The sequence below is a fragment of the Ceratotherium simum genome, chromosome 5, assembly GCF_057802395.1.
Source record: "Ceratotherium simum simum isolate JZ-2026a chromosome 5, ASM5780239v1, whole genome shotgun sequence".
In the NCBI taxonomy this organism is placed as follows: domain Eukaryota; kingdom Metazoa; phylum Chordata; class Mammalia; order Perissodactyla; family Rhinocerotidae; genus Ceratotherium; species Ceratotherium simum.
The window spans coordinates 82,096,475-82,111,315 of NC_141904.1; the positions used below are offsets into that span (position 1 = coordinate 82,096,475).

Here is a 14,841-nt window from a genome sequence, read left to right on the forward strand (position 1 = left end):
TTTATTTTGAAATTTTTACTGTATTTGCTCCCGTTAATATGTTTTTCTGAGTCCTGATTAATTTTCAAGACATAAAAAATTGGAGGTTGAAAAGGCTTTTGAGGCTATCTGATCCACTGTTCCAGGAGATGACTTTCACTCCTTTTCCACTGACATTTAAAACCAGGAAATAAATACTATTTCCTGGACTATTCTAGATACTGGTGAAAGAATAGGAAATAAAATGAGAGGGAAGGAAGGGCAAGGGAATATGTAGGGGAAGAGGGGGACTAGTGGGAGAGGCATTGGGCAAGTATGAGGAGCACAGACTAAAAGGGGGAAATGCAAGGAAGAGAAGGAAAAGAGACAAAAGAGAGGACCTCAAACAAGTCCAAGAAGAGTGAGAAAAGGGAAAGAGGGGAAAGTACGGAGGCACTGCAGTTTGTCACTGCAGGCACCAACAGGGTTTAAGAGTCGCACGTTCTGGGTTCTGATAACTGTAAAATGCATGAGTATAAAACATATTGCCTAACCTCTCTGAGTCGTATTCTTCGGAGTTTGTAGTGCAGGTTAAACGAGATTAGTGGGATGGACGCTCTGTAAAGCAGAGAACTCTACTCAAATAAGGAATTGGGAAGGGGAGAGAAAGTGGCAGAAAAAGAGAGGGAGAGGGATGTACAGGGGGAGAGGAAGGGGAAAGGGAGGGGAGAGAAATCGGCAGAGAATGAGAGAGAGAGAAAGGGGAATTGTTGACAAGGCAGGTGAGAACTAAGGCAAACTGCAGTAACTGCTGCTGTGGCTACTGCGGCGACTGCTCCAACACATTTAGCGTCGACAACTTGCCAGGTACGTTGTTAGAGCTTTACATGCATAATTTCACGTTATCCTCACAACATCTCTATGGGGCTAGGTTCTAGTATTATCCTCATTTTATAGAAGAGATATCTGAAGCAGAGAGGTTTTGTAACTTTCCCAAGGCCTTACAGCTGGGAAGAGGCCAAGAAGGGATGACACGCAGGTCTGTCTGCAAAGCCAATGCTTGTTAAAATCATCTCTAAGAACCTCGAAAGAGGCTTGGTGGGTCTCAGGTGGACTCTGGTCCCGGTTCTTCTGAAGTATGACCCGGGGTCGACCCCGGTCACAAAGCCCGACTCGCCAGGCCCTGTCTCCACCTCTCCACTAACAGCGCCCTGCCTCCATGGAGATCGGCGTGGGGCGGGACTTCTTTCACGCAGGAGCACTTCCGCTTGGAGCCGGAAGCGCCGTGAGCAGCGGAACAGGGACCCGCGCGTGGGGAACTTTTGGGGAGTTTTGAGTGGCGCCGCTGTGGCGGCAGCGAGGGTGACCGACTTGAGCACGTGAGTCCGGTGCGGCGACGCTGACCCCGGCGTTCGCCCTCAGCCAGGACCCCGACTTCATGACTGTCGCCATCCGCGTGCCGTACGCCGGGTCTCCGCCTTCGACGTCTGCTTCGAGGGGGTCGACTTCAAGTTCTCCGCCGAGCTGTACTTTCTCAGGCGAGTTCGGGGTGTTCGGCCCGGGGAAGAGCATATGTTGGGGCTTCATTCGTTCATTCATTCGTGAGATAACTGCGTATCGAGGGAGGAGGAGAAGGCGAGGGAGCGCGTCTCGATTTCGCGACTGCCTTCTCCGAGATCTTCGCGGCTTCTTTCGGTGCTGAGGAAGTGCCCTCTCCCAGGCGTGCGCTCTGGGTGCTGCGGCGCTTGTTCCCGTCGTAAGCCTTCTTCAATCCCACATTAAGGCGATTTCAGAGCCGCTTAAAAACGTGGCGTTTGAGACGGCGTCCCCGTGCTGTTTCTGTTCTTTCCTTCGCTCTGTTTAGTCCTCCTTGCCCCGGGACAGCGCGCGCTGACTTCCCGACTGACCGGTCCCTTTGACTTTTCTCAGTCCACGTTCTGTTGATGGATGTCTTGGCTGTGACCGCTCTACCTCCTGAAGTTCTCGGCTCCCTTGGCCCCCTTGACGCCACAGTAGCCTCGTTCTCCTGCCTCCTCGTCGCCTGCTACTTCTCTGTTTGGTTTTGCCCTTTAGTTGTGGTTGTCGTCCCCCAAGTCTCAGTGAGGGGCCTTCAGCACTTGTCTGTTGGCGTTTTCTCCACGCAGAACCGTAACAACAGTAGTAACAGCTAACAGTTGCAGCTCGGCTTGCACATGGCCGGCAAGCTATGCGTTAAGTGGTTTGTGTGCATTATCTCATTTAATCTTGACAGCAATCCGCGGAGATAGGCATTATTATTAGCCCCGTTTTCCAGAGGACACAATTCTCCCTAAACATTGTCAACCCCTTGCCCCCTCCCCTTTCCTATGAGGGAAAATCTATTCTCCTAATCTTGTGCATTCAAGTGTAGCTCCAGCCTGCCTTTCCTGCCCAGTACTTTCCTAATACAAACCTTCCTCTTAAATCAAGCTGTTTCCTTCACTGGGCCTGAACCAGTTTTGCTCAGAGTTCTATTAGGACTAGCTTGCTTCACCTACTTGAATATACTGCACTTGCCTATTTCTTTACTCATTTATTCCTTTGATTTATTTATCAAGCTCATGGAATATACCAGTTTCTCTTGTTGTTATTGGGGGTGTGATGGTGCTTCATGTAGTTTACATTCTAGTGGGGAGAGAAAAATAATAAACAAACAAGTAAACATATGACTACAAATTGTGGTTAAGTGCTCTAAAAGAAAATAAAGTGTGCTGATAGAGAATAAGAGAGCCTGTGTTTATCTGAAGTGGCCAGGGAAAGCCTTTCTCAAGAGGTGATTTTTAAGCCAAGACGTGAAGAATGCGAAGCAGATGATGGTGGTGATAGCAAACATTTATTGAATTTTTACTCCAGGTTAGTGCTTTATGTGGATTACTTCATTTGATTTTAGCCAGTCCTATAAAGTATGTTCTAGTATCTGCTCACTTTACAGATGAGGAATCAGAGGCTTAGAGGAAAGTTCTTAAATGAGATAGGATTGTAAAATAAAATAAATACAATAAAATAAAAATTTCAACATAAAAACCACTGTGCGTAAGTCTGGGAGTTTTGATGAAGACAATATACGAGGTTATGTATGAAACAATTTAAAGAGTATTCTTCACACAGATTCGTCCATTCCTTGGGTAGCAGAGGCTTGGGAGTTGGGCACACCTGGGTCTCAGCACACTGACAGTTCTCTGACTTTGGGCAAGTAATTCAGTCTCAGTTTCCTAATCTGTAAAATGGGACTAATATTAGTGTTCGTAAAGAGTTGATGTGAAGATTGAGATGGTGCATGCATAGTCCTTATTACAATGCTGGTAATCAACCATGTGTTCAATAAATAGTATGTATTAGTACTAAGGGCCTGCTGTTCCAGTGGTCTGTTGCTGCATAACCAGTCAAACTTAACAGTGTAAAATAACAATCATTTAACTCCCTATCCTGGTTTTTGTGTGTCAGGAATTTGGGAAGGGCTTGGCTGGGCTGTTCTGGCTTGATGTCTTTAATACAGTTTTGGTGACATGGTGGCAGGACCTGGAACCACAAGGGCCTGAGCAGTTGGGGACTGGTGGGGTGAGTGGGGGAAGGCACCTCTCTTCATGTAGTTTCAGGACCTCCCTGTGTGGTCTCTTTGCAGGGTCTAGTTTTGATTCCTTTGGGGAGTTGGACCTCTAATAGGGTAGCTTGAAGTTTTCAAGAGTGAGTATTCCCAGTGAGCAAGGCAGAATCTATATCACCTTTTATGACCTAACCTCAGAAATCACAGTGTCATCCCTGCTTTATTGTATTGATTAAAACAGTTCCAGAAGCCCATTCAGTTTTAAGGGGAGGGGACATAGACCCCACTGTTGGGAGGAGTCATGTGAGATGGGTCATTTTTGAGAATGCAGTTTGCTATAGTATACCAAAGATGGGTAAAACCTTGCCCCTCTCCTTGAGGAATCAAGAGTCTAACAAGGGAGACAGATCTTTGAACAAATATGATTTCACTATTACACAGTAAGAATTTAGCTCCACACTTAGAGAGTTTAGGAGAAGGGAGTTGATAATAGCTTACATCTTCTGAACGCTCACCTACTGTGCCAGCTACTAAGCTCTTTGTGTTATCATCTCCTTCTTCCAGTAACCCTGGGATAGATTCTGTTATTTTTCCCTTTTTACAGATGAGGAATATGAGCCTTGAAGTTAATTAACTTGTACAAAGAAAGTTACAGAGCTGGTAAATGGCGGAGCTGGGACTCAATTCTGATTCTGATAGTAAAGTTAGTGTTTGTAACCATTATAACAAACTGATTTATCCATAAACTGGCTCCTTATACTGGGCTTTGAAGGGATCTTGGTTCAGAAAATGCATTGTAGGGCCGGCCCCGTGGCTTAGCGGTTAAGTGCACGCGCTCTGATGCTGGCGGCCCGGGTTCGGATCCCGGGAGCGCCCCGAGGCACCACTTCTCCGTCCAACGCGAGGCCGAGTCCCACGTACAGCAACTAGAAGGATGTGAACCTATGACGTACAACTATCTACTGGGGCTTTGGGGGGAAAAACTGAATAAATAAAATCTTTAAAAAAAGAAAATGCATTGTAGCTCCAGGAAACATTGGGGTCCGAGGTGACTAGGTTGTGAAGCCCTGGGCCTTTTGGGGTCTGCCAAGGTTTTATTATTATTATTATCACTGTTATAGTAGGAAGTAAGGGAGAGGGGGTTATGGGAGGAAAGAAGGCTCAGATGATAAGTTTGGAATAGAATAGTGCCAGCCTGCCACACTGATGAGTTTAAATTACCTAGTCAGTGTTGGGTAGCCATAGAAGCTTTTTCAAATGGAAAAGTAATAGACTTCTGTTTTAGAAAAATTCTTTTGGTGACTCAGTGAAAGAGTGACTGAACCAGGGTAAACCTGGAAACAGGGAAATCAGTTCATTTTGTTTAGTATGAAAGAGGGGGAAATCCCTGTATAGTAATAATGAGGGATTTGAGAAAAGCACTTTTTCTTTCTGCTTTTTTTTTTAGTAGTAATTTGCCCAATTTAACAAATTTTTTTTTATTGTTTCCCTTTTTTTGGCTCTTTTTTTTTTTTTTTTTGCTGAGGAAGACCGTCTCTGAGCTAACATCTATTGCCAATCCTCCTCCTTCCCCCCCCCCAAAGCCCCAGTAGATAGTTGTACGTCATAGTTGCACGTCCTTCTAGTTGCTGTATGTGGGACTTCGCCTCAGCATGGCCGGAGAAGCAGGGCCTCGGTGCGCGCCCGGGATCCGAACCCGGGCCGCCGGTAGCAGAGCGCGTGCACTTAACCACTAAGCCAAGGGGCCGGCCCCCTTTTTTTTTTTTTTTTGAAAGCCATTAGTCTACTTTTGTTGGGCCCCTGCTGGGTCAGGCACCAGGTATATAAATGACTCTCATTCATTAGGAAGGGGGAAGTATTATAACACATGATAACTAATAGTTACTTTAGCTTTTCTTTTTAAGTCTCTGTTTTATCAGTGACTAGGGGGTATTCAAATAGATAAGTCGTCTCTGATTTCTTTCTCCTTAGGGAAGAAATCTAAGTTGTTTAGTTTGTAAAATGTTAAAGAAATGCTGAGGAATTTCCTTTTAAAATGGTTGATGGATTTCAATGGTAAATGTTTACAATCATTGATAATCACTTATGCTACTTTGTAATTTAAGGACTTCATGAGACCTTATATTAAATCTGCAGATTACCCCTTCCTGGAAGAATTGTAGAAATGGAAGCAAGCAAAGGTCTTCTGATGCAGATAAAGGCTTTGCCTTTGGGATTTTTGTTAGTTTTTTCTTTGGATTCTTCATGTTAGAGTGACTACATAAAAAGTTTTCAAGATACTATGGGGATCTGTACATGTATTGCTAGTGCAGTCTGTCCCTGTCACTCTTGATTGTTTCCTAATGTCCAGTGCCTGTTATTGATAGATTTCTTAGCAAGTACAATTTCTTCAGTCCTTTAAAGTATTTCACAATATTCTTCAAAGTCAAGTTCAATTAGTTAAATACTGTGTTTCTATTTTTTAGTAGTTTTATTTCCTACTTCCCCTACATTTAGTAAGTGTTTAAAAAAATGTGTGAGGCGATAAAAGATGTAGGTGAGTTTAGCTGTGAATCAAATCTTTCTTGTACAATTTTCAAACGTAAAATTTAATAATATGTAGGTGAGAGAGAAACTGTCCATAGGTGGCATTTAAAAGCTGATTGAATTTTCTTCTCATGGTTAATAAGCCCTTCATTTCAGCTAGCCATGACCATTTATTTTCCGGTCATAGAAGCCACTGGATTTTCCTTTGTTGCTGGATCTGGAATAAGAATACTTTGTGTACTCTTGTGTAGTTTATTCGGTGAATATTTATTGATCTCAGTTAACTAGGATAAGGGAGGAAAAATGGGATGAAAGAGTTAAATCACAGAGTTCTAACCCATAAAACAATATAATTAATGTGATAATGAAGTATAATGAAACTACTTTCCTAGATAGTAAATCTGCTATTAATTGCAGATAAGTTGTATATTGAAGGAAAGTTATTAAATTTTAAATGTACACGGGTTTAGGAAGGTTGTGTATGTGGAAATATTTGGCTTGAGTTGTATTTGATATATAGAATACAGTTCAGTACACTAAAAGATGTCAAGTGTTCTGAAATGTAAGAGTAGTCAATAATGTGCTAAGTTCATAGGAGAGCCTAGATGAAGTGGATAAACCCCCTCAGGAATTTGAGTCTGCCTTAGGCAGACTTTAGGAATATACCTCTTGAGGCATCAAAGAATTTTATTAAGGTATAATTGCTTTAATTAAGATTTTGTCTATTTTTGAGACTACTGCTATTCTCCATTGGATTAGATATCCTGATTTTTCCCCCTCTAGTCCAGAAATAAATTTTATAAGTAGCTATTGGTTAATTCTAAGTTATGACCTTCTCAGGCCATTGAGTTGTAGAAGTTTTGACGTGGACTTGTAATATTATCAGTAGGTTAAGGTGATACTGCATAAGACTAAAACATTCTGCAGCTTTAACACATAAATTTCTTATAGAGGTGACAGCTGAATCAGCGGAGCTCTATGAAATAGAATTCTATTTTACCAAGATATATATTTCTTAGATATATTTGTGAAGTCTTTGCATATTTTAATCTAGCTAAGCATAAAACAAATTTATCTTCAAGGTATTTTTACCATTTGATTACCCAAGGAAACTCCTGGCCAGCATTTTGAGGGCCTGAACCTGTTAACTGCTCTTCTGGCACCAAGAAAATCCAGGATGGCAAAACCACTTGTGGAAGAAATAGGTATGTCTATTACGATTGGGAGGAAATAAAGATAGAAACAGACAGAATATCTGGAATGTTATGTGTTTCTAGGGGAAAAGGGATATAGCAAATAGGAAATAGGAGAAAATACTTCAGGTGACAAGATAAGGAGGTGATGTAAAAACATGTGAAAATAGCTCATTTGGTGACATGTAATTTAAACACATAAAGAGTTCTGTTGAACTAGTAGGTCAGTCACCTTTTTGGACCAACTGAAACAGATCTCTGTCTTTGGAAAAATATTGGCCTCTTGAGCTGAGATCAGAAGTGTACAATTCTGATTAGTTACATGAAGTGACCACCACCTAGGTCAAGAAATGGAACATTTCCAACACCCTGGAATCTTACTCTGTGTCTCCTCCCGGTGACTTCTCCCTCCTTCCTCTCCCGGGTAACCCCTACCCTCAGTTTTGCCTGTTTTTGAATTGTATACATAATTTATACTGTATGTGTTCTTTTTTGTCTGGCTTCTGTCACTGAACATTTTTGTGAGATTCACCATATATAGCTGAAGTCCGTTTGCTTTCATTGCACTTATTATTTATACACATCCTGCTATTGATGGACCTTTGGGTTGGTTCCATTTTTTTGGCTATTAAGAGTAGGGCTGTGCATATTCTTATACATGTCTTTTGGTGCATGGGAACAGGCGTTTTTTCCTATACTTTTTCTTCCCCAAGTTGTACCTAGAAAATCCAGTACTTTAGCAAATTAATATTTCACACGTTTAGGTGCTTCTGAGGTTCCTGAGGAAGGGGTAGAAGATGACGATGAAGAGTTTGACTGGGAAATTGAAGAGTCCACCTATGAAGAGGTATCCAAAAGTGCTTTGAATCCACAGTGCCGCTGTGGATTTGGAAACTTATGATCAGGAGTGTTTCAGTGGTTGCAGGTATGCTGTCTCTCTAAAGACCTTGGTATGTAGGGTTTTACCATTGGGATATATTAATTTCAGTTCTGATCATACTTGAAGGTGTTTTTTTTTTTTTTTTTTTTGGTGGGGAGGCGTAGCCCTGAGCTAACATCTGATGCCAATCCTCCTCTTTTTGGTGAAGAAGATTGACTCTGGGCTAACATCCACGTCCATCTTCCTCTACTTTATATGGGACGCCGCCGTAGCATGGCCTGATAAACGGTGCGTCAATGTGCACCCAGGATCTGAGCCTGCTAACCCCAGGCCACCAAAGCAGAATGTACGCACTTAATGGCTACGCCACCGGGCTGGCCCCCATACTTGGAGGTTTTTTATGATGATTGTAGGAGGTGACGTATTTAGAGCATGAAGTGCAGCTCCTTCTATGTAGTCATTACACAGATGTTCGCTCCATTCTGTAGCATTGGCTGTTCTGCCCAGTCATACTGTGCTTACAGTTGTAAGATGTCCTGTTACTTTCTCTTTTCTCCACCTCATTCAGTATTCTAGACGTGAAGTTTCCAAAATACAAAATGGAACCTCTCTCTTCTCATACTTCCTGGAAAGCTTTATGTTTTATACTTGTGAAAAATGAAAAAGATGTACTTATGGCATGATGTCTCTTCTGTTTTATATGTTGTCTTGACATGAGTACAGCCATGTTTGGCCGTTCCATTGACCTACAGCCACCAGCACACAAAAAAATATAAAGCTACTTTCTCTGTGGTGGGCACTGGCTATTCTCCCAGTGAGTTGCAAATTGTAACATTTCAAGGCTCTTTGGGTGTCGTAGCACGGGATGGACTGGCCATCTGTGCTGGGCTGGGATGACAACCAGAGAGAACAGTGCACGTACACAACTGCTGGGCTGGGACGATAGCCAGGGGGCTCAGTGCACATACGCCACTGATAACCATTTGTGCATGGGAACGCTGAATGCTTGCTCTGCAAACTCGGTAACTGCTTACTCTGAAAATTACTGATGCTATAAAAACTGCTGGAAACTGAGGCCTGGTGAGAGTTCCACCTGTGGAAGGGATGCCTTGCCCAGGATGTGTGATTCCCACCCAGCCGTGTCAATTGAAGGGACTCCTGGCAGTGGGGCATGGATGTTGTAAGTAACTGATCTGATGTGTTCTCTTTTCCGTCAACCTGGTGTTTCTCTTTCTGGTTAATTTGTGTCATTTCCCTTCAGTCGACTTGGATGTTTTCCCTTTCCAGTTGAGGTGGTGTTTTTCCCTCTTATTATTTGACCTATTCAGATCTGTTTGCAGACTCTCGCCTTTACTCTCCTCTATATAATAAAATATACCTTCGGTCCATTTGTTTGGAGTGAAAAGTTTCTTTTACGTCTCCGATCGAATCCCCTGAACCTCTCATAACATATGTAAATGACACACAGTGTTCTTGATGAAAATGAGTTTGTGTCTTTTGATCAAATTGTTTAGTTCTTGGTGTGCAATAGGCACTTTTGTCTGTTTACTCTTCATCGAGGTTGAATGTAGTCTCGTTAATCATTTGTCAGTTAGGCTGAAAAGAAGTGACATCACTCTTTGTCTTGCTCAAACAACGTAGGAAATTCTACTTTATCTTAGGCTATGTTGGGAGATTGAAATGAATGAAATGGAGAGGAGAGATTTTGGATTATTTTGTACTTATGTTGTTTTATAGAAAATGCATCCCTAGAATGTTAAATGATGCAAATGTTTGTGAGCCACTAACTTGAAGTCTTAATGGTTTTTTTAAATGAAGGAAACAGCAATGAACTGTTTTTTTAAACTTCATTTGTATCTGGATAGAGGATGTTAAACCTGTTCAGAATGTGGTTTATTATAGTATGACATGCTGGAATCTACTAAGGAGAGGTAAAGGACCTATGTTTTGGTCCCTCTCTACCTCTGTTTAGATTGGGGATGCCAGGCCAATTATTTGACCACAAACCAGTTTTGTCTCCTCTTTGTAAAACAGGGATAAATTTGCTCACTGACTTTATAAGGCCATATAGAAAATTTAAGGAGATGCTACGTTGTGAAAACTCTTTGAAAAAAAGAATAGGATGCTAGAAAGACCTCTTCCCTTGAAAAATATAAAATGCTCTCAAGACTCCTTAAAGGGAACAAAATTGGGATTTACTTAAGAGCAAATAATGCTGATGAGATACTTCCTTCAGAAACCTTATTTGCTTTTCTGCTGAATTATGGTCTCCATGTTCTCTCTCCCTTTTGACGTTTCCTGGTCATCTCTGAGGTATTAAGAATAGAGTCAGTCTTGTCTACAGCAGAAACTACACTGAATGGACCTCAGTTGTTTGGCTGAGAGCTAGTTTGTGGTCAATCTGTTTTAGGCTTGCCCATTTAAAGCTATAAAGGAATGATAGTAAAAGACACTCAGGCTAAGTACAGATTGTACATTCGGGTTGAAAGTGCTTCCTCAGGCCAGGGAACTTGGTTTCTTAATTGCTGCTGCTATTGAGAGAAGATCCTTTCAAGGGATTTCTGCCAGGTGCTGAGAAGATGCAGGAATGCCATGATGTGAGCCCAGGCCAAGTCCCTGTTGGGTCAGAAGTTCTTGTATCTAGTGAAGATGTTCACTAAATAAGTAATTTAGGTTGATTTAAGATAAAAGTTATAACATTCTTTTATATCTTCTTCACTGTCTTAACTAATGCACCAAATCCCTGTAGACCTTATTACCCAGCTTAAAAAAGAAAACATTGCAAGCATAGTTGAGGCCACCGTGTATCCCTTCCTGATGGCATCCCTCTGTTTTCCCCTTGGAAATGAACCACTGAATTTAATGTTTATTATGTATTTTTGAGCATTTAGCTTGACTGTCTAAAATCATTAAATTGTTTTTCAAATTTTAATTGAATGAAGATTGCTATACTAAACAATTTGAATGCATATTTTCCTCAACGTAGGGGGAAAAAGCTGTGCGTGTGAGAAAACTCTGAGGGTAACATAAATAGTAACACTATAGTAGTACAGGTTTCTGACCACACATGTGCAATACTGGGGTCACAAAAAGTTCTGAAGCTAAAAGCTTTTTCATGTTTAGTTTGGTGGCAAACCTGGTCTGAACTGATGTGAGTCTTTTAATAGTTATTTATTTATTTATTTTTTGTGAGGAAGATCAGCCCTGAGCTAACATCCATGCTAATCCTCCTCTTTTTGCTGAGGAAGACTGACTCTGAGCTAACATCTATTGCCAATCCTCTTCCTTTTTCTTTTTTTTCCCCAGAGCCCCAGTAGATAGTTGTACCTCATAGTTGCATATCCTTCTAGTTGCTGTATGTGGGACGTGGCCTCAGCATGGCCGGAGAAGCAGTGCATCAGTGCGCGCCCGGGATCCGAACCCAGGCCGCCAGTAGTGGAGCGCGTGCACTCTGCTAAGCCATAGGGCCGGCCCTTAATAGTTATTTTTTTAAGCCCATTTAGTGTGCATATTCAAAAATTTTGCCGTAGAAATAGTTAATATTTCAATACGGGGTGCTGCCCCAGTCTCCTTAGAGGGGGTTAAATAAAATCTGGTATGTGTGTGTACCATATTACTTTTCTGAACTCTTCAAAAAGTGTGAATCCTGCAGCTCACCCTTCTCCAGGGGATTTGGGTAACAGACGGGGACCTCAGGGGTCTGGGTAGCAAGAGCTAGGAGCTATTGTGTGTGTCCCTGTGCCAGGCACCATGTTGGGCTCTCGTGTGTATCGGCTCCGCGTTGACCATTCCGTCGTGGCATCATTGCTGTTATATGTGCACATTTTACCAGTGGACAAATCAATGGACATATGTAGTCTTTAAAGAATATTGTGTTTTCTTATATGAATTTGAGGACTTTGGTGTCATTCATAACAATTAGGAAATATCAGAACTTTCAAAAATCATACGTAAACCAAGATGCCAAGAATTAAAGGACATCCTCTTTGGGGTATTAAGGTAGATGTGTATTATGAGATAGTGCCACAGAAATCTTGCATCATTGATAGTACTTGCAGAGTTCTTTTGCATTTATAACTGCTCTATTTGTAACATTCATACAATGTGGTTAAAAACCGAGTGATCATGTAGGATTAACAATATGACTCTATTTCTACTAGTAAAGCAGCTAGAAGAAACTGAAATGATTACTGCAGAAAAAAGAGCTTTGAGAACATCTCTTCTAATTTAAAATAATATATTTAAGAAACTTCACCATTTTCTCAAATAATGTTTTCTCACAAGTTTAGAGTTTCTCTGGTTCTGCGTTTGGATAAGAAAATGCCCATAAACTTTTGTTGACTACTTGTATTTTACCAGTATTTTTACAGTTTATCTTTTTCCCTCTTAAATGAAAAATATCTTTATTTTCTCTGATGATAAAAGCAAAATATATTAATTATAAAAATATAACAAAGAAAGTAAACCATCATCCATAATTCCAATACCCAGATATCTTCTTTTTTTTTTTTTTTTTTGTGAGGAGATCGGCCCTGTGCTAACATCTGCCAATCTTTCTCTTTTTTAGCTGAGGAAGACTGGCCCTGGGCTAACATCCGTGCCGATCTTCCTCCACTTTATATGGGACGCCACCACAGCATGGCTTGCCAAGCAGTGCCTCGGTGCGCGCCCAGGATGCGAGCTGGCAAACCCCGGGCTGCCGCAGCGGAGCGCGCACACTTGCACCACCGGGCCTGCCCGCAGATATCTTCTCTTAAATGAATAATTTAACCCTTTTTAAGGGGGTATAGTCTTTCATTTTTTTCCCCTCCAACTGTTCACATAGGGTTTGCTTGTGAACCTCAGAATATTTTAGCTGAAATAAATTCTCTTTCAACACCACACCCACACACCCACCCACCCACCCACACACCCACACACACCTGACTTTCCTTCCTTCCCGAAATTGCTGCCAGCCACCAGGGCGCCTTTGGAAACCTGCCCTGGCTGCTCAAAGTCAGGGCTTCACAGCAAGCTTCTGACAGAGGCGGCTGCCACTAGCAACCATCCTAGAGTCTGTGAGCACCAACCCAGCAGGCTCCCCGGACCACTGCTGCCGGCAGCCGCAGGACTTGGCTTGCTGGCCTTTCCTTCCCTCAGCTGCACTGGGTGCCTGAGGCTGTTGTTTCCAGGAGACACACTGGCCAGATGTGCACACGGTTCTTCATTTTCTCTCTGGCAGTCCCTACCTTAACACTGCTGAAACTTACATAAGCCTGATTTAAATCTTACAGGACCTTTTCTTGGCAATGCCCATCTTTAAATAGCTCTAATAATAGTGGCCAACACTGCTTTTTATAAAAAAAGAGAACCACTTTTTTCCTGCTGTAGTTTTAACGTTTCTCATCTTCTTTTCTTCCTTCCCTTTGGTTGAGTGATGCCTTAGACAGATTTCTCTACTTTGCTTTTTAGTTTGTTTTAGTTTCTCTTGAGCGTCCACCTTGAGCAGGGCCACTGCGTGTGATTGTGCATGGGACAAGCCTGTGTGGGGCTTGTCCTGCTGTGCACATTCACGTTCTGTGGGGTGCAGTTGCATAGCTGTATGTGGAGGCCTGCATCTGGAGGCAAGGGGGAGGAGGAGAAAGGAGGGATAACAGCCTTCTTACCATTTCCTTCTCGTTTCCATGAAAGCAGGGACCGTGTCTGTATGTTTATCATTGGACATTCAGCACCCAGAACAGTGTCTAGCCCAGAGCAGGCCCTCAGGCACTATTTGCTGAATGAATGATTTAATACTGAATGCTGGGCACAGTGCTGGGGATACAGTGAGGGAGAAGATAGTCTAGACTCCTGCCCTCCTGGAATATTCTAGTGGAGAGACAGACAGTAATCACGTAAACCACAAATAAACAAGATAATTTCAGATAGTGTCAAGTGAAGAAAAAGGATGGGGCGCTGTGAGAGGCTGGAGGGTCCTCCTTTGGCTAGGATGCCCAGGGAAGGCCCCTTTGAGGAAGTGACATTTGCACTGAGTCCTGAATGATGAGAAGGATACTGTATATGAACAAAGGCTCGGAGTTCCAGAAATGGAAAGAAGTCTGGTGTGTGGCTCAGGTGTATTTGAGCCAGAAGGGGCAGGTAGGAGATGAGGTTGAAGCACAAGATGGGCTAGATGATGCAGAGCTTTGAGCTGTGGTAAGGTAAGAGTCTGGGTTTATTCTCCATGCAATTAGTGTTTTGAAATGCCTGTGGTTACTTCAGTCCATTTATCCCCTGAAATGTAGAGTTGTCTACCAAGATTCACAGATTATATGACTTTATATCTGGTCCAGGTGAAATGCTGAAGTGGGACATTTTAATCCCTGGTTTTTTTTCTTTCTTTTTATTCCTGCTAGCAAGTGAGGACACTGAAGGGGAGGGAGGATATGTACTCTCAATAGGAAGTCAGCCAGTGAGGAACAGGGAACAGCTGTGGAACAGGGACAGAGAGAAAGGAAATTCACGTTACTGAATGTGTCAGGCTCTGTACTCGATGCCTTACTTGTGTTATTTCATTTAATCCTCACAACAGCCTGGAGTAGACAGAATGATGCCCCCCCCATCTCCTTAGGCTAATGCCTGGAACGTGTGAATATGTTACATTACATGGCAAAAGGGACTTGGCAGATGTGATAAAGGATCTTGTGAAGGGGTGATCAGCCTGGCTTATCCAGGTGGGCCTTGTCTAATCACAGGATCCTTGT

General features: G+C 42.4%; 1 protein-coding gene across 2 annotated transcripts in view; it reads left to right on the forward strand.

Annotated features, from left to right (window-relative positions):
• The first annotated feature begins 1,238 nt into the window (after positions 1-1,238).
• Positions 1,239-14,841, forward strand: part of LOC101392062 (EF-hand calcium-binding domain-containing protein 12-like) — a 58,683-nt gene continuing 45,080 nt past the window's right edge. For both annotated transcript variants that reach the window (XM_087431390.1, XM_087431389.1), the window contains exons 1-3: positions 1,239-1,496; positions 7,129-7,251; positions 8,004-8,164. The gene's annotated coding sequence lies outside the window, so the exon portion shown is untranslated. The remainder of the gene's footprint in view (positions 1,497-7,128; positions 7,252-8,003; positions 8,165-14,841) is intronic.